Here is an 18974-nt window from a genome sequence, read left to right as displayed (position 1 = left end):
GAAAAAATGATGGAACACATTTGGAAATCATAAGAATTTATGGATCTCTGCTTTACTTTGATCATGAGAGAGCATGGTCCAAGTCAAAGAGCTATATTTAAGGTCAGTAAACCTGGCTTAATTTTTAAACAAACTGTGTGGTCTTGGTAAAATACTACTGTCTGATCTCTAGGTCTCAGTTTCTTCGTTTGCAAAATGAAGGTGTTTGCTTATATTACCACAAAGGTCCTAGCTAATTCTCAGCTGATGGTCTCGTGAATCTTTTTGTTTCTTAAGTGTGAGTCTTACTGATCCAAATTACAGCTATTTTTTGTCTTCTGTGTTTCTATTCATGGGTTTTCATGAATTTTGGAATTGGAAGGGACATTAGAAATTATCAAGGTCAAGCTCATTTTTTTTAATCCATGAAGAAATTGAGGACCACAAAGAAGTGATTTGCTTAAAATTAGAAAGATAAGAAGCAAAGGCAACCAGTGATTTTTTTATGGGGCACTCTAACATCCATGTCAGGCCCTGAGATCTTTTTCTCATCTATTTTCTATCTTGTATGTACCAATGGAGTAATCTGATTATTCATGTGCTATCTTTGTGGCAGGACACATGACTTGTCTGCCTTCTTTACTGACCACACATGTAATCAATAATGTATTTGTGGCATTCTTCATGCAAAACTACCCCTGATCACTTCATTGACTTTTTATTTTGCCTAAAAAACGAATGACTTAGATCCAATGTTTTTTCCCAACCAAATTTGGTATTCCAAAACTCTCTTTTTCTGGGCAGCATTCTTATACATGTGGCTGTACATTCAAGGTAATGATTCTTCTTGGTGCCAGGGGCTCTGCATACAAGAAGTACTACTCAAAATAAGCTAGCAGAAAAAAAAAAAAACCTGAAACAAGTGCTATATTTGAAAGTTCATGAACATATTTTTCTTCCTCAGAGAGAGAGGTTAAAAAAGTCAGCTAGGCACAGAGATTAATTCTAATTAAGACTCAGAAGAGGGTGACAAGTGTATTGATAAATGACTTTCTTTTTTCTTCCTTTCATGGACTGTGCTTGCAGTCAGAACACTTGCCTAGTAAAGCCTCATTACATAGCACAAAAATAATAGAACTCTCACACAATGGAAATAAAAGCTGTCAACAATAAGAGAGTGATGATTTGAACACTCATCCTCACCCTTTTTGGAATCATCATGTCTGAGTTTAAAATTGACTCATGTACTGGTTCAATGTGATCATGGCCTCTCTACCTGGTTAATGGGCTGAATTATCCACACTATATATCCACACTGCTCTGTGAAAAATCCATACACAAAGCTTTTGCTATTGATCAATTGGATTTTCCATTCTGGTTTCATGTAAGTTACTAGGACAGTGTGTCAATAAGAAGGAACGTTTTATTGTTGAATTTGTTGGGTTTAGGGAGATGTTTGTGGCACATAGTGTAGCTTTCTAATGTGGTAGATTGGTAAGCTGGACACATATATACTGCAGAAGTTTCATTTACATTTTTACATACACATTCCTAAAGGATAAAGATCACTTCTTATCATTCAATTTAGTGAAGGAAAGGCTAGAGATAGCAGCAGTCAAAATAAGAATGAATTCGATAAACATGTTAAATAATTACTACATCTGATTCCCCCTCCTGAAAAAATAAGAAGTGACCTCTCCTTCTGGTGATCTCTAATTTCACTCTAACCTTCTATAATTTACCTTATTTTAAGAGGCAGACTTTTTTCTTTTTTCTATCTTTTTTTTTTATTAAGGCTTTTTATTTTAAAAATATATGCATGGATAATTTTCAACATTCACCCTTGAATAACCTTGTGTTCCAAAAAGTTTTCCCTTCTTTCCCTCTACCACCTCCCCTAAATGACAAATAATTCAATATATATTCAACATGTGCAATTCTCCTATACATATTTCTACAATTATTGTGGTGCATAAGAAATATCAGATCAAAAAGAAAAAAAAATGAGAAGGAAAACAAAATGCAAGCAAACAACGGCAAAAAAGTGAAAATACTATGTTGTGGGCCACACTCAGTTCCCACAGTCCTCTCTGTGGGTACAGATGGCTCTCTTCATTGCAAAATCATTGGAACTGGCCTTAATCACCTCATTGTTAAAAAGATCCACAATCCATCAGAAATGATCATCGTATAAATCTTGTTGTTGCCATGTACAATGATCTCCTAGTTCTTCTCATTTCACTCAGCATCAGCTCATGTAAGTCTCTCCAGGCCTTTCTGAAATCATCCTGCTGCTCATTTCTTACAGAACAATAATATTCCATAATATTCATATACCACAATTTATTCAGCCATTCCCCAATTGATGGACATCCACTCAGTTTCCAGTTTCTTGCTACTACAAGAAGTACTGAAGAGGTAGGCTTTTCAAATGGACAGAGAGTTGGACTAGGATTCAGGTGAGGTCAGTGTTGATGGTTTTCAATTCCATACGCATTGAATATGGCTATGAACAAGTCACATCAATCAAAAATCAATTGAAAATTATTTTAATAATAGATATTTATCAATGCCTATTCTCTGCTAATAACTATGTTAGGCAATAACAATATAAGCATAAAAAATAAAATAATCTCTACTTTCATTCCTCAACTGTAAAAGTGAAAAAAATAATATATCTAGGATTTAGTCCACAGACATAACATACAGTATTTTTACCATTGGAAGTAATCTAGAATCCAACTCATACAACCTTCTTCATTTTAAAGATGAGAAAACTAATATAGAGAAAGGTTAAGGAAACTTTCCAAATTCCCTAAGCTGCTAAGTGTTTGTGCTAGAATTTGAAACCAACATCCCCTCAAGTTCAGTATCCAAGACACTATATTTTGCTGTTTCCTGTTGGCAAGTTTAAATGATGCCATGTATTTAAGACATTATGTAGATGCCAATTTTTTTATGAATAATGTGGTACAGCAGAAAGAACACTAGGTTCACAATCAAAAGATCCAAATTGAAATCTTTGCTCTACTTATTATCACCCATATGATTTTTTTTTACCATTCTAGGTCTGTCTTCTTTTCTTTTTCTTTTTCTTTTTTCATTTTTTTAATGAGGTAATTGGGGTTGTGACTTGCCCAGGACTGGTGCTCTATCCTCTGCACCATCTAGCTGTTCAGTTTTTTCCAGCTTTGAAATAAAGTAGATGGATCAGATGATCACTAAGTATTTGATTTACATTTGCCTTTCCTCTTAGAATGTCAGTTCTTTTGATGATGGAGATTGAGTTTCTGCTTTTCATTGTATCTCCTGAGTTTAATAAAGTACATGGGACATGGAAAGTACTTAATAAAAGCTGACTGATTTCAAAATTGAGTTTTATTCATTTGTGGTTATGTTTCACTTTAATCACATATATTATACCATGGCCATGTAGCTCTTTACTTTCATATTAATGTGTGTATTTATGTACATAAAAATAGAAAGAATATCAGCGAAGGACTCCCTCCTCTATATACATCCTACAATGCTGTCTCTACATACCTCCTACTCTTTCTTCTCCCCACACCAACCATGTATTGGGGTTATCCTTCTTCTCTAGAGTTTTCTTTGGGAGATCTAGATGATGCAGCTAATAAAACACTGGTCCCAAAATCAAGAAGACTTTTCTTCCTGACTTTAAATTTGGCCTCAAACACTTGCTAGCTGTGGGCAAATTAAGTAATTTTGTTTGCTTAAAAGAATTGGCAAAGCATTCCAATATCTTTCCCAAGAAAACCCTATGTAATGTCAAAGCAAATTGCACTTGACTGAAACAACTGAATTTGCAACAGTAACAAGAAATTTCTCTTTATTTTTTCAATTGACTTTTTTTTTCAATTGATTTCCTTTTCCTTTTCTTTTTTGAAAAATAGAGGTTTTTTTTAATGGCAGTTGTATTTAATTTATAAGTGACCATCAGCTTCATACTCCAAACCCAGGTTCAAAGTTTAAACTATTTAAAATAGGATAGCAAAAGAATGCTTGCTGTGGCATCAGGGCAGGATAACAGGATGATTCTCAACTCCTCTCATGGGAGAAACATACTATTAAATTCTAATCTAAAAGATTACAATAAATACATAAGTTCTATAGAATTTAATGCACACAGGCTATTTCACTACAGTCTATGAACATATTCATAGCTCTTACTTCCTCAAAAAACAAAAACCTCTCAATGGATGCATCCATTCCTGCTTGCTATCTTTCTATATATCTAAAATCTAAATTCCTTGGGATAAATACCTTCATTAAGAACCACAACTGGCTCAGAGATATCCAAAGCTCTTCTTTGTTTCACTTACTCAAGTTCAATTCTAAATCACTTTCATAACTGATACCTAGATGAAACTTTGGAGATAAGTAATCTGATACATAATCCACATTTTACAGATGAGAAAATAGTTATTAATGTTTTGACATAATGTTAGTGAAAAAGTCAACATAGTTATTGATGAGGTATGTACCTAATGATAACGTCTTACCTCATTAAAATTAGGATTAATTGAGGTCTAGTGGCAGGATTGGGGTACAGGGAGTCAGCTGGAGCTCCCCTGCAACTTCTTTGGATTCGGAGCAAGGATACAAAGTTAAATAATGTCTAGCGGTGGTGAGAATCCCCTGTAAATGAATTTACAGGCCCAAAAACCTAGATTGATAAAAAAGAGGTTTATTGCAGGGTTTGCAAGTAAGGTTAAAGTCTAGTTAGTAAAAAGCATTAAATAAAGGAAGAAATACACTATAAGTGGCGGGACAGAGAGTCTGTGATGCAAAGCATATTGCTGGCATCTTTCAACTCTCTGCCAAGGGATGATTACACCTTGGCGCTTTTATTTGCTTCAAAAAGCTTAGGGCATTGGACAAATTCTTGGCGGGCTTTTCAGATAAAGAAGAAACTGTTTTGGGAAACCTGAGCAGATAGTTGGGGGTTGAGAAAATCTAAGCCAGCTCAGATCCGGTAAACCAGCTCAGATATGGATCTCTCCCCATGGAACACAAAAGGGTGGTTTTGACCAGATCTTGTAAATCAAAGGTCAGTCCCAAAGGAAGTTGGAGATCAGACAAGGAATCTTAAAGGGGCTATCACCCCCATCAGTTGTCATTTACTTCCAATCTATTGAGTAACCTTAAAAATAGAAAGATGACAAAGTAGAGAGAACGCTGACCTTGGAGTCAGAAGTTCTCCCACACGTACTAGCTATGTAATCCATTCAACTTCTGTATCCCTCATTTTCCTGAGCTGTAAGATGGGATGATAATTGTCCCTACTTACCCACCCACCCCAGAGTTATTACAATTATCCAATGAGATAATAGCAGTAAAGTGCCTGGCACATAGTAAATGTTATATAAACGTTAGCTATTATTAGTATCCAGTGACTGTGAATAATCTAATGTATTGAATTTTTTTTTCTTTCAGGTTACTCATTAAACAATAAGAATTTATTGAGTTATTATTTATCAGAAACTACTAGTTAGCTGCTATTCAGTTAAATTAGCCCCTGTTTCAAGGGTTAAAATATCAAATAACTATCTTATGATCATATAAAATGATTTGTTTTCTGTAAGTTTCTTGGGTCTCTTACATCAATCAAATTAATCAGTAAGCCTTTATTAAGCACCAAGTATGTGTCAGACTCTGTATCATGGGCCAGGCATGTAATTATAATAAATGAAATAATCTCTTCTTTCAAGAATCTTTTATTCCTTCTACTGGAGGAATAAATATATAAGTAAATAGAAGAAATATAATAAATACATGGCAGTTAATTTTAGGAGTTTGGGGAAAGGCAGAAGCAACAGGAATATGACTTTACAAATGGTAAGAGAAATCATTTAATCTTGAAATAGCAACTGTTCTATTACTTTGAGACATATAGATTGAATTTTTTCACATATTTGGTATGACTGTAAAAGTGGAAAGAAATGCCATGTTTTTCTTATAATTCTCCAAAATATACAATCCATCCTCACATAAAAAAATAAAAAAAAAAAATTAGGGCTAATAATGACTTCAGAGGTTATTCAGTTCCACTCTTTTCATTTTATAGAGTAGGATTGTTTTTATCAAGGTAAGCACCAGAAAGGAGCCTGAAAATTAGGTCCCTTGGCTATTGGTTCTGTGTTCAATCCAATACAGCATACTTCCCCAGAGATTTAGCTGGGGAAAAAATGCTCGTTTGATCAGGAAGTTATTGGTGAGCTTTCCACAAGCAGTTTCTAGCAACAGTGAGAAACAAAGGAAGGGGCAAACATCTGAGGAAATGGAGTTAGCAGGTACAGACTAACAGCAAGTTTTGTGTATTTGATGGTTCTTTAAAGTCTCATGTGAATGAGTATCCCATTTTCCTCCCTTGCTATTGTGAGAACAAAAGATATGCAAGTGAGACAGCCAAGGCTTTTATAGCTTTATCTTCTTCATCTTGTAGTGACAATTTCACTGGAATCCAGCATCCTCCTATTACTTGTTTTCTTTTATGTAGTTGGAGGCCATCATGAGCTCTGTTTTACATATACTAATTCTCTGCTCTCTCAGATGAAAGAAATAAGAGATCTCTAACAAAACCTGTCAGTTCTATTTCCCATTGGACATTTGATACTGTTAATGTTAGCATTCCCTCCCACTTCCACAAATTACAATGTATTTTTTAAAAAATAACTTTTGGGGCAGCTAGGTAGCGTAGTGGACAGAGCACCAGTCCTGAATTCAGGAGGACCTGAGTTCAAATCTGGTCTCAGACACTTATGTCCTAGCTGTGTGACCCTGGGCAAGTCACTTAAACCCAATTGCCTCAGCAAAATAAAAAATAAATAAGTTTTGAATTAATATATTTATAGCTCTATTGTTTCTCCCTGATACAATATAAACTTCTTGAAGATGAACCCTATTTTCTTTTGTATTCCCAGGACTTATTCTGAGACTTGGTACATTGTAGACACAAAATATAATTGAAGGGCATAAGAGAGGTAATCCCAAGTCATCTTCCTTTTACAGGAGCTGATTGAGAGATGCTGTTAGCACATAAGCAAGAGACCATATCAGCTCCTGCTAGAATTTCCTTAAGAAAGAGAGAGAGAGAGAGAGAGAGAGAGAGAGAATTGCCTTCTTTTAAAAATGTTGCTTTTATTTTCAAATGTATTCCTCTACAGTTTCTCTTTAAAAAAAAATCAATTTAACCAAGATGACCAAAATATCAGTGGAGTCTGATAGCATAGCATTCTTGGTTCTACATACTTCACTTAACCTTAGGTCTTATAATTCTGTCCACATGTCCCTGGATTTATCATGTCACAATAACATTCTATTCCACTCATGCACAATAATTTATTTATACATGCCTTAATCTATCCAGATCCCATTTTATTTCTACTTTCTTCTTCTTCATTTTTTTCTTTCTTTTTTCTTTTCTTCTTATTCTTGTTCTTATTGTTCTTCTTCTTCTTTTTACTATCACAGGTACTTCTGTGAATGTCTTAGAAGCAGGATTTTTCTTTCTGGTTTTAATTTTTTAAAAAGTCAGAATATTACCTAAATATAAATCTCAAATTGAGTCCAAAATAAATTTAGAGCACATATAATGGAAAAATCCAATGAGTGATTTGTGGACATTGAGTGTCTGAGGTTCTTCAAATTGACTAATAGCAGCCCCTTCTACGGCAAACACCCTTACTCATCTTGGCATTTCAGAGCCTCATAACTTTCTAGTCACCACTACCATTTGCAACTTTATTTTATTGTCTATGTCTTGCCAAATTCCAGAGTGTTCATGACATAGCTCAGCTCCACCCCGCTTTTTTAAAATCTGAATTAGACCAAGGAAGTTAACTTTAGAAACAGAATTCTCAAATTTTCAACATCTCCTGATCTTAAATAAATTTAAAAACAAGGACAGGGAAAGGCAGCAAAAGTATCCCTCTCCCCCCTCCCATCTCCAGCCCTTGTACAAATAAGTATGAAATCAGGTTTCCTCTGAGTTTTGCAAAATAAAGGAGTGTAAAGAACTTGAGTTTGAAATGGTTTTTGTAATCTTTTCTTAGAACTCTGGAAAAAGTGGGAGGTAGAATCATTACAACTCATTGAACGCATCTTTTTTTTTTTTTTTTTTTTTTAATGTTCTTTCATCTCTGTATGATTAAACAATTGTCTATGTAACAGCCTGGTCACTAAAAAACTTTTACAAATGAAAGATTTTCTGTTTCATTTGAATACGTGTGTGTGTGTGTGTGTGTGTGTGTGTGTGTGTGTGTGTGTACATTTTAACAGTGGAATGACATGTGAAGGTGAGGGTGAGCCCTTTGAGTATTTGTAAATACTGCTTATCTGCTTGTGGTCTGAGGAATCACAGAGGATCTAAGAAATTGAGTTTTTGTCCACAAAGAGTTTTGTATTGTGTGGCAATGGAAAGATTTTTAATTTTCTCCAGAGCTAGGAAAAAAAAAAAAAGCAAAACAAAACAAACAGTTGATTACTGAGTAGGAATTACCTAGGTAGACAAAAGAGTTAGTCTGTCACTGGTTTTCTCTTTTATTTTTGGTTTTGAGAATACAAGAATGCTTAGGGCTAATCCTGAGGGGAGGGAGCCCTTTCTCTCACCTTGTCATAATGTCTGTGGACACCTGATCAATTGGATCACTGCTTCTTTTTATCTTAAGTGAAAAAAGTTCTTTGATTGGAGAGTTCAAACCTTACATTTTCAATAAAGTTGTAAGTTTGGAAGTTATAAGGACTCCATCTGAGGTCCTATTGACATCTGAAGCTGAAGGAAAGTTAGCAAAAAAGAATAGGACTGATTGTGGGAACACCTAGCTTTACAGAGTATGGTTCTTCATAATGGGGAGAAATACCAGCTGTGGTCTGCAGAAAATAATCCAGGAGCCCAGCAACAGAGTGATACCTTAGGAGAATTTAGTGAGCCCTCCAGGAAAGACAAGGGTGGTTGAGGGTTGGATGTAGAAGTTACCTCTGTCACATATGTTCTCTGTAAAAATTTCAGAATCATTTTAGCTTAAATGACTCCATTTCCCCTATTGATACCATGGGTATTTGTGGAAGAATGTATTCCAGGTTATGAGAGGAATGTTTTCTGTCAAGTGTACCATTCAGATTTTCTTTAAAAACCCTTTCCTAAAAAGTTATTGGGCATGGCTATTGATTTGTTTATTGGAAATACATAAAGGAGGGCTCAGAGCCAACAATACTAGCACCATAAAATCTCAGGGTTACCCCTGAAATCACTCAGTCAGTGGATCAATAAACACTTATTGAAGACTTAGTAAATGTCAGGAATTGTGCTGAGTACCAGGGATACAAAGAAAAGGGAAAATAAGCAGTCCCTTCCTTCATGGAGGTCACAGTGTAATGGAGGGGAAACAATATGCATGCATTTACATACAAACAAGCTTTATGTAGTATAAGGAGGGACTAACAACAGAGGAAAGGAACAAGAATTAAGAAGGATCAGAAGCTTCTATTAGCTTGGATTTAGAGGAAGCTAAAGAAGTTAGGAGGTGAAATGAGAAGGGAGAACATTTTAGGCATGTATTATTACAACCAATGGAAATGCCCAGTCAAGAGATGGATTATCTATCTTGTTTAAGGAAGAGCAAATAAACAAGTCAATCTTATTTAGTTAGGGTTTCCTTTGATGGAGAGAGAGAAAAGTATAAGAGGGCAGGAAAATTAGAGAGGAGAGGCAAATTAGGAAGGACATTGAATACCAGAAGATTTAATATTTGATACTTTAGTTTAGAGGAAGCCACTAAAATAAATTGAGGTGGGAGTTGGAGAGTATATATGACATAGATAAATCTATGCTTTGGGAAAATCATTTTGGTAAGTAAATATAGAATGGGATAGAGTGGGGAGAAACTGGAATAAGGAAATCAAGCTAGCAATAGATCAAGAGTGGAGAAATGAGTGTCTCAACTAGAAGGGTGAGAAGTGATAGCATCAAAGAAGGCAATATGTGAAAGATGCTGCAAAAGTAAACTTGACAGTTCCTTAGCAACCAAATGTCCATTGGTGGGGTGTGAGAGAGAATGAGGAATCGAGGATAACTCCTTAATTGTGAGCCTTGGTGACTAAGAAGATGCCCTTCATAATAATAAAGAAATCTGGAGAGAGGAGGACATGGTGAGGGTGAAGATATTTGTTTCAATTTAGAATATATTGAGTTTAAAATATGGATATCCAATTTAGAATATTTAATAAGCAGTTGGAGGAGTAGGAGTAGAGGTCATCAGAGAGATCAGGGCTAGATAAGTATGTCTGAGAATCATTAGCATAGAAATAATTAAATTCATGGAACCTCAGGAGAAAATAAATTAAAATAGTATAAAGGGAGAAGAAAAGAGGGCCCAGATCAGGGTCCATTGGGACACTCATAGTTAGACATAAAGTAGTATGGAAAATGGCCAGATAGGTAGGAAAAGAATCAAGAGAGAAGTAGTCCAACAATCTAGAGGAATGGGATTGATAGTGGCAAAGGCTGTAGACAGATGAAGAAGCATGATAATTGAGTAAAGGCCTTGAGATTTGGCAATTCAGAGAGCACTGGGAAATTTGGAGAGAACAGATTTGGCTGAATGATGAAGCCAGAGTAGAGAGTTAAGAAGAGGAAGAGAAAGTAGAGGCATCTTGGAAATGTCTTCTCAAGGAACTCAGTTTCAAAGGACAGAAGAGATATCATTTGATAGAGGAAGAAAGAAGTGAGTTTTGTTTATTTGTTTGCTTGCATTTTTTTGAGGATAGAAAAAGTAGAAGCATATTTGTAGATACGAGAAAGTAACCAGTAGATTAGAAAAAAGCTACAATGAAAGAGCGAAGATGATAGAAAAGGTGATTTATCAAAGAAAAGGGGTTAGAATTGTCTGTAAAATATGAGGTAAAACATTCAGTTGAGAGGATGGGAGGTTTAAGAAGTGATGGAAAGATTTGAATGAATCCTGAAATAGTGAGTTTATTAGGAAGGTATGAAACAATAATCTAGCATAAATAAAGGCCCAGATAAGCTTAGCTTATAAAATATTAATTTTAGTGGATTCACTCAGAACTCTTGTGTGATTTTCTCCATATGTGTTCAGCAGCATATGTGTAGAGTTGAAAATGGTGGATGGTGACAGCAATCTAAGGCTAAGCTTTGGCAGGGAAAAAAAAGACTCAAGAGAAAAGGACAGTGTGAAACTGATGGCCTGCACTCCCAGAGGGATGAAAAGAAAAGAGGTGGTGCAATAATGATGGGATTCTGGGAAAAGTGATTCAGAAGTAGTTAAAGAAACAGGTTTGTGCTGCATAACCTAGACCAGCAGAGATGTCATGATATAGAAAGAGCACTTGCTCAATAGTTGTAGAAGGAAATAGAACTATCCCAAACGAAGTATGCCCCTCTTTCCTGATATGAGAACTTTGGGACAAAGAGCTGGTTGATCTACTCTACGTCTATAGATTTTGACTATAATGTTGAATTAGATGATCTTTAAGAGTCCTTCCAGCTCTAAAACTCTCTTTATATTTCTTTAGTTTTCTGAATGTAAGACTATTTAATACCTCAAATAAAGAAAAACAGCATATTGTCCAGATGAACTGGACCTCTTATTAATTTTCCTTTATTTCATCTCCCAAGGCATAGCCTAGCCAGGCAGCCAGCATTGAATAACTTGTCTTTATTTCTAAGTTTAATTATCTTATATTTATGGTAATTAGTCACATCCTTTTCATTCCCAAAGCTTTTGTTTGTTTTCTTTTTGTTTTTGTTTTTGTTTTTTGATGGATAGTTTAAGTCAGATCCAAACTAAATCAAACTATATTAGTGATGGTTTTGATTGATGGACCACATGTTGGAAAATTCCAATGTGACCTAGTCCTAGGTGAGGTACATTAAAGCTGGATTCTGCCTTCATCAGCAAAAAGTGTCTTTGTTTTTAATGAGCATGATGAGCACACATGGGGCAGAAAGGGATCTAGTGGGACTTGCCACAGAGAATTTATAAGGGAATAAGGGTTAAGAAGAAGATAATAATGATACATTTTTCTCCATTATGTTCAGTTTCCAGCTTTTTCTTTTTAAAATTTGAATGCTGTGTGCATGTTTTAACATATATTGAATTACTTGCTGTCTAGGAGAAAGGGTAAGGGAAGGGAAGGAAAAATTTCAAACACAAAGTTTTGTGAGGATGAATGTTGAAAATTATCTATGCATATTTTTAAATATAGGCTTTAATAAAAAGGAGAATATGAAAATAAAATTTGAATTCTAGGAGAGTTCCAAATAATCTTTTGAATAAAAAATAGGAAAAAAACAGTGAAAGAAAGAGTAGTTGGGATGAAGAAGAAGAAAGATGGAAGGGGATAAAGAGGGGAGAAGAAAAGTCAAGAATCAAAGAGAAGAAAAAAAAAAGAAAAATTTTGAGTGTAGAGATCTGATATTTATTTGAGAGGCTTAAAACTTATTGAAATTCAGCTAATACTTCCGGCTAAGATGGCGGCGTGGAGGCAGACAGCTGCTTGAGCTCCTCGCTTTCTCTCAGAACTTACTTCATGACAAGCCTCTGACTTAATGCTTGACCCAGAAAGAAATCCACAAATTATCACCAAGAGAAGACATCCTTGAAAGTCGCCAGAAAAGGTCTGTGTTTGTTCGGGGGAGGGTCAATCAGACTGGGCGCAGACTGAGGGCAGACAGCCAGAGCAAGACAGGCAGCTCACACAGCTCAGACCGGAGGGGGAGGGGTGTGATCTCTGCAGTTTCTGCGAAAGGGCTTTTGCCCCAGTGTGGATGCTCCGTCTTGGCAGCAAGCCAGGAGCAGCAGAGAGGGTGTAAACACCGGAGGTGAAGATTAAAACCCCAGAAAGCCAGCGTCTCTCAGAGCCCGGCCACCCCCAACACCCACCTGGACTGACTCGGTGCGTTCTCGGAGCCTCAGAGCGCAGACTCAGTACAGTCATTGCTGTTCTGTTAGTGGCTCTCTGCTGCCCTATCCCCAGTCTGTAGAGGAAGCCCATTAATAACATCCAGCCCTATCACCCGCAAAACAGACCAATTGCTTCTCTTGTCAGTTTGTTTTCTTTGATTCTGACAAAATGAATAAAAAATTCAAAAGGGCTCTAACCATTGACAGCTTCTGTGTGGAGAGGGAGCAGACTTCAAATGCTGAGGAGACTAGGAACAGACTGTCCCCAGATGTATCCCCTGGGAGGGATATGAGCTGCTCCTCAATACAAAAGAACCTCATAGAGGAAATCAAAAAGGCTCTCACAAGAGAGCTGGAAGAGAAATGGGAAAAGGAAAGGGAAGCTTGGCAAGAGAGCCTGGAGAAGTCATCCCATGCATTCAAAGACAGAATGGATAAAGAAATCAAATCATTGAGAAACAAGATTAGTGAGCTGGAAAAGGTAAACAACTCCAAGGAAAACAGGATTAGTGAGCTGGAAAAGGTAAACAACTCCAAGGAAAACAGGATTAGAGAGCTGGAAAAAGAAATCAGCTCTCTAAAAAATAAAATGGATAAAATGGAAAAAAATTCCATAGAAGATAAAAACTCAATTGGACAATTACAAAGAGATATAAAAAAAGTGAGTGAAGAAAATACATCATTGAAAATTAGACTGGAACAAGTAGAAATGAATGACTCAAGGAGAAACCAAGAGGGAGTCAAGCAAAACCAGAGAAATGAAACAATTGAAAAGACTGTCAAGTACCTTACCAGAAAGACAACAGACCTGGAAAACAGATCCAGGAGAGACAATTTGAGAATAATCGGACTCCCTGAAAAATGGGAGGAAAAAAAGAGCTTGGACACCATTTTCGAGGAAATTATCAAAGAGAACTGCCCAGACGTTTTGGAAACAGAGGGTAAAATAGACATTGAGAAAATTCATCGATCACCTACTGAAAGGGACCCTAAAATCAAAACGCCAAGAAATATAGTGGCCAAGTTCAAGAACCATCAGACAAAGGAAAAGATATTGGAAGCTGCTAGAAAAAAACAATTCAGATATGGAGGATCCACAATAAGGATAACACAGGATCTAGCAGCGTCCACATTAAAAGAACGCAGGGCCTGGAACATGATATTCCGAAAGGCTAAGGAACTTGGTATGCAGCCAAGAATAACTTACCCAGCAAGAATGAGCATCGTTTTCCAGGGAAGAAGATGGACATTTAACGAAATAAATGAATTCCATCTATTTTTGATGAAAAAACCAGACCTACATAAGAGGTTTGATCTTCAAATACAGAACTCAAGAGACTTCTAAAAAAGGTAAAAAGAAATCTTGAGAACTATACTTCTGTCAAAAAAATATGTAAAGAACATATGTACAATTTGTCTTAGAAAATAGAGGTGGAAAGGAGATTATATCATAAAAAAGTACAAAGTGGTGGTACTACATCTCATGAAGAGGCAAAGGTAACCTATTATATCTGAGAGAAAGAAAGGAGGGAGATGAACATAGCGTGTATCAATAGACATATTCGATTTATGGTGAAACTTCTTCCACTTCATTGAAAAGTGAAAGGGAAGGAGTAAGCTAAGGGGAAGGGAATACAGTAATTTCGAGGAAAAGGGGTAAAATAAGGGGAGGATCTTTAAGGTGGGGGAGGGATCCTAAAAAGGGAGGGCTGTGAAAAGCAAGTGGTGTTTACCAGTTTAATACTGGATAGGAGGGTAAAAGGGAAGGAAAGGGGAAAAGCATAAGCAGGGGTTAATAGGATGGCAAGCAATATAGAATTAGTCCTTCTAACCATAAATGTGAATGGGGCAAACTGCCTCATAAAGAGGAAGCAGTTAGCAGACTGGATTAAAAGTCAGAATCCTACTATATGTTGTTTACAGGAAACACACCTGAAACAGGATGAGACATTCAAACTAAAAGTAAAAGGGTGGAGCAGAATCTATTATGCTTCAGGCAAAACCAAAAAAGCAGGAGTAGCCATCCTCATCTCAGATCAAGCAAAAACAAAAATTGATCTAATTAAAAGAGATAAGGAAGGGCATTATATCCTGCTAAAGGGAAGCATCAATAGTGAAGCAGTATCAATATTAAACATGTATGCACCAAGTGGTGCAGCATCTAAATTCTTAAAAGAGAAATTAAGAGAGCTGCAAGAGGAAATAGATAGCAAAACTATAATAGCGGGAGATCTCAACCTTGCACTCTCAGAATTAGATAAATCAAACCACAAAATAAATAAGAAAGAAGTCAAAGAGGTAAATAGAATACTAGAAAAGTTTGATATGATAGATCTTTGGCGAAAGCTAAATGGAGACAGAAAGGAATATACTTTCTTCTCAGCAGTTCATGGAACCTATACAAAAATTGATCATATACTAGGGCATAAAAACCTCAAAATCAAATGCAGTAAGGCAGAAATAGTAAATGCATCCTTTTCAGACCATAATGCAATCAAAATAACATTTATTAAAAAGCCAGGGGAAAATAGACCAAAAAATAATTGGAAACTAAATAATCTTATACTAAAGAATGATTGGGTAAAACAGCAAATCATAGACATAATTAATAACTTCACCCAAGAAAATGACAATAATGAGACATCATACCAAAATGTGTGGGATACAGCCAAAGCAGTAATTAGGGGAAGTTTTATATCTCTACAGGCCTACCTGCATAAAATAGAGAAAGAGAGGGCCAACGAATTGGGTTTACAACTAAAATTGCTAGAAAAGGAACAAATTAAAAACCCCCAGACAAACACAAAACTTGAAATTCAAAAAATAAAAGGTGAGATTAATAAAATTGAAAGTAAAAAAACTATTGAATTAATTAATAAAACTAAGAGTTGGTTTTATGAAAAAACCAACAAAATAGACAAACCCTTAGTAAACCTGATTAAAAAAAGGAAAGAGAAAAAGCAAATTGATAGTCTTGAAAATGAAAAGGGTGAACTCACCACTAATGAAGAGGAAATTAGAACAATAGTTAGGAGCTACTTTGCTCAACTTTATGCCGATAAATTCGATAACTTAAATGAAATGGAAGAATACCTTCAAAAATATAGCTTGCCCAGATTAACAGAGGAAGAAGTAAGTAGTTTAAATAGTCCCATCTCAGAAAAAGAAATATACCAAGCTATTAACCAACTTCCTAAGAAAAAGTCCCCAGGACCAGATGGATTTACAGGTGAATTCTACCAAACATTTAAAGAACAACTAACTCCAATGCTATGTAAACTATTTGAAAAAATAGGGATTGAAGGAGTCCTACCAAATTCCTTCTATGACACAGACATGGTACTGATACCTAAACCAGGTAGATCGAAAACTGAGAAAGAAAACTATAGACCAATTTCCTTAATGAATATTGATGCTAAAATCTTAAATAAGATATTAGCAAATAGACTTCAGAAAATCATCCCCAGGATAATACACTATGACCAAGTGGGATTTATACCAGGAATGCAGGGATGGTTTAATATTAGGAAAACTATTAGTATAATTGACCATATTAATAATCAAATTAATAAAAACCATATGATCATCTCAATAGATGCAGAAAAGGCATTTGATAAAATCCAACATCCATTCCTACTAAAAACGCTTGAGAGTATAGGAATAAATGGACTATTCCTTAAAATAATAAGGAGCATATATTTAAAACCTTCAGTAAACATCATATGTAATGGTGATAAACTAGAACCTTTCCCTGTAAGATCAGGAGTGAAACAAGGTTGCCCACTATCACCATTACTATTCAATATAGTACTAGAAACTCTAGCCTTGGCAATAAGAGCCGAGAAAGAGATTCAAGGAATTAGAGTAGGAAATGAAGAAATCAAATTGTCACTTTTCGCAGATGACATGATGGTATACTTAGAGAACCCCAAAGACTCTGCTAAAAAGCTATTAGAAATAATTCAGAATTTTAGCAAAGTCGCAGGATACAAAATAAATCCACATAAATCCTCAGGATTTTTATACATTACCAACACAATCCAACAGCAAGAGATACAAAGAGAAATTCCATTCAAAATAACAGTCGATAGTATCAAATATTTGGGAATATATCTACCAAAGGAGAGTCAGGAATTATATGAGCAAAATTACAAAACACTTGCCACAAAAATAAAGTCAGATTTAAATAATTGGAAAGACATTCAATGTTCTTGGATAGGCCGAGCGAATATAATAAAGATGACAATACTCCCCAAACTAATCTATTTATTTAGTGCTATACCAATCAGACTCCCAAGAAACTATTTTAATGACCTAGAAAAAATAACAACAAAATTCATATGGAAGAATAAAAGGTCGAGAATTGCAAGGGAACTAATGAAAAAAAAGTCAGAGGAAGGTGGTCTAAGTGTACCTGATTTAAAGCTATATTATAAAGCAACAGTCACCAAAACCATTTGGTATTGGCTAAGAAATAGACTAGTTGATCAGTGGCATAGGTTAGGTTCACAGGACAAGATAGTGAATAAAAATAGCAATCTAATCTTTGACAAACCCAAAGATCCCAAATTTTGGGATAAGAATTCATTATTTAACAAAAACTGCTGGGAAAACTGGAAATTAGTATGGCAGAAACTAGGCATGGACCCACATTTAACACCACATACTAAGATTAGATCAAAATGGGTCCAAGATTTAGGCATAAAGAACGAAATCATAAATAAATTGGAGGAACATGGGATGGTTTACCTCTCAGACTTGTGGAGGAGGAAGGAGTTTGTGTCCAAGGGAGAACTAGAGACCATTATTGATCACAAAATAGAACATTTTGATTACACCAAATTAAAAAGTTTCTGCACAAACAAAACTAATGCAAACAAGATTAGAAGGGAAGTAACAAATTGGGAAAAAATTTTTACAGTTAAAGGTTCTGATAAAGGCCTCATCTCCAAAATATACAGAGAATTGACTTTAATTTATAAGAAATCAAGCCATTCTCCAATTGATAAATGGTCAAAGGATATGAACAGACAATTTTCAGATGATGAAATTAAAACTATTTCCACTCATATGAAAGAGTGTTCCAAATCACTATTGATCAGAGAAATGCAAATTAAGACAACTCTGAGGTATCATTACACACCTGTCAGATTGGCTAAAATGACAGGAACAAATAACGATGAATGTTGGAGGGGCTGTGGGAAAACTGGGACACTGATGCATTGTTGGTGGAGTTGTGAAAGAATCCAACCATTCTGGAGAGCAATCTGGAATTATGCCCAAAAAGTTATCAAAATGTGCATACCCTTTGACCCAGCCATACTACTACTGGGCTTATACCCCAAGGAACTACTAGAGAAGGGAAAGGGTCCTGTATGTGCCAAAATGTTTGTGGCAGCCCTTTTCATAGTGGCTAGAAGCTGGAAGACGAATGGATGTCCATCAATTGGAGAATGGTTGGGTAAACTATGGTATATGAATGTTATGGAATATTACTGTTCTATAAGAAATGACCAACAGGAGAAATACAGAGAGGCTTGGAGAGACTTACATCAACTGATGCTGAGTGAAACGAGCAGAACCAGAAGATCATTATACACTTCAACAATGATACTGTACGAGGATGTATGCTGATGGAAGTGGATTTCTTCAACATAGAGAAGAGCTAATCCAATTCCAATTGATTAATGATGGACAGAACCAGCTACATCCAGAAAAGGACTGGGAAATGAATGTAAACTGTTATTTTTACCTTCTGAATCCAATTCTTCCTGTGCAACAAAAAATTCGGTTCTACACACATATATTGTATCTAAATTATACTGTAATATATTTAACATATATAAGACTGCTTGCCATCAGGGGGAGGGGGTTGAGGGAGGAAGGGAAAAAATCTGAATAGAAGTAAGTGCAAGGGATAATGTTGTAAAAAATTACCCATGCATATGTACTGTCAAAAAATGTTATAATTATAAAATAAAATAAAAAATTTAAAAAAAAAAAAAAAAAAAAAAAAAAAAGAAATTCAGCTAATATTGAACTTTAAAT

Source organism: Sminthopsis crassicaudata, chromosome 5, assembly GCF_048593235.1.
Source record: "Sminthopsis crassicaudata isolate SCR6 chromosome 5, ASM4859323v1, whole genome shotgun sequence".
Lineage (NCBI taxonomy): Eukaryota > Metazoa > Chordata > Mammalia > Dasyuromorphia > Dasyuridae > Sminthopsis > Sminthopsis crassicaudata.
This window is presented reverse-complemented; position numbering follows the sequence as displayed.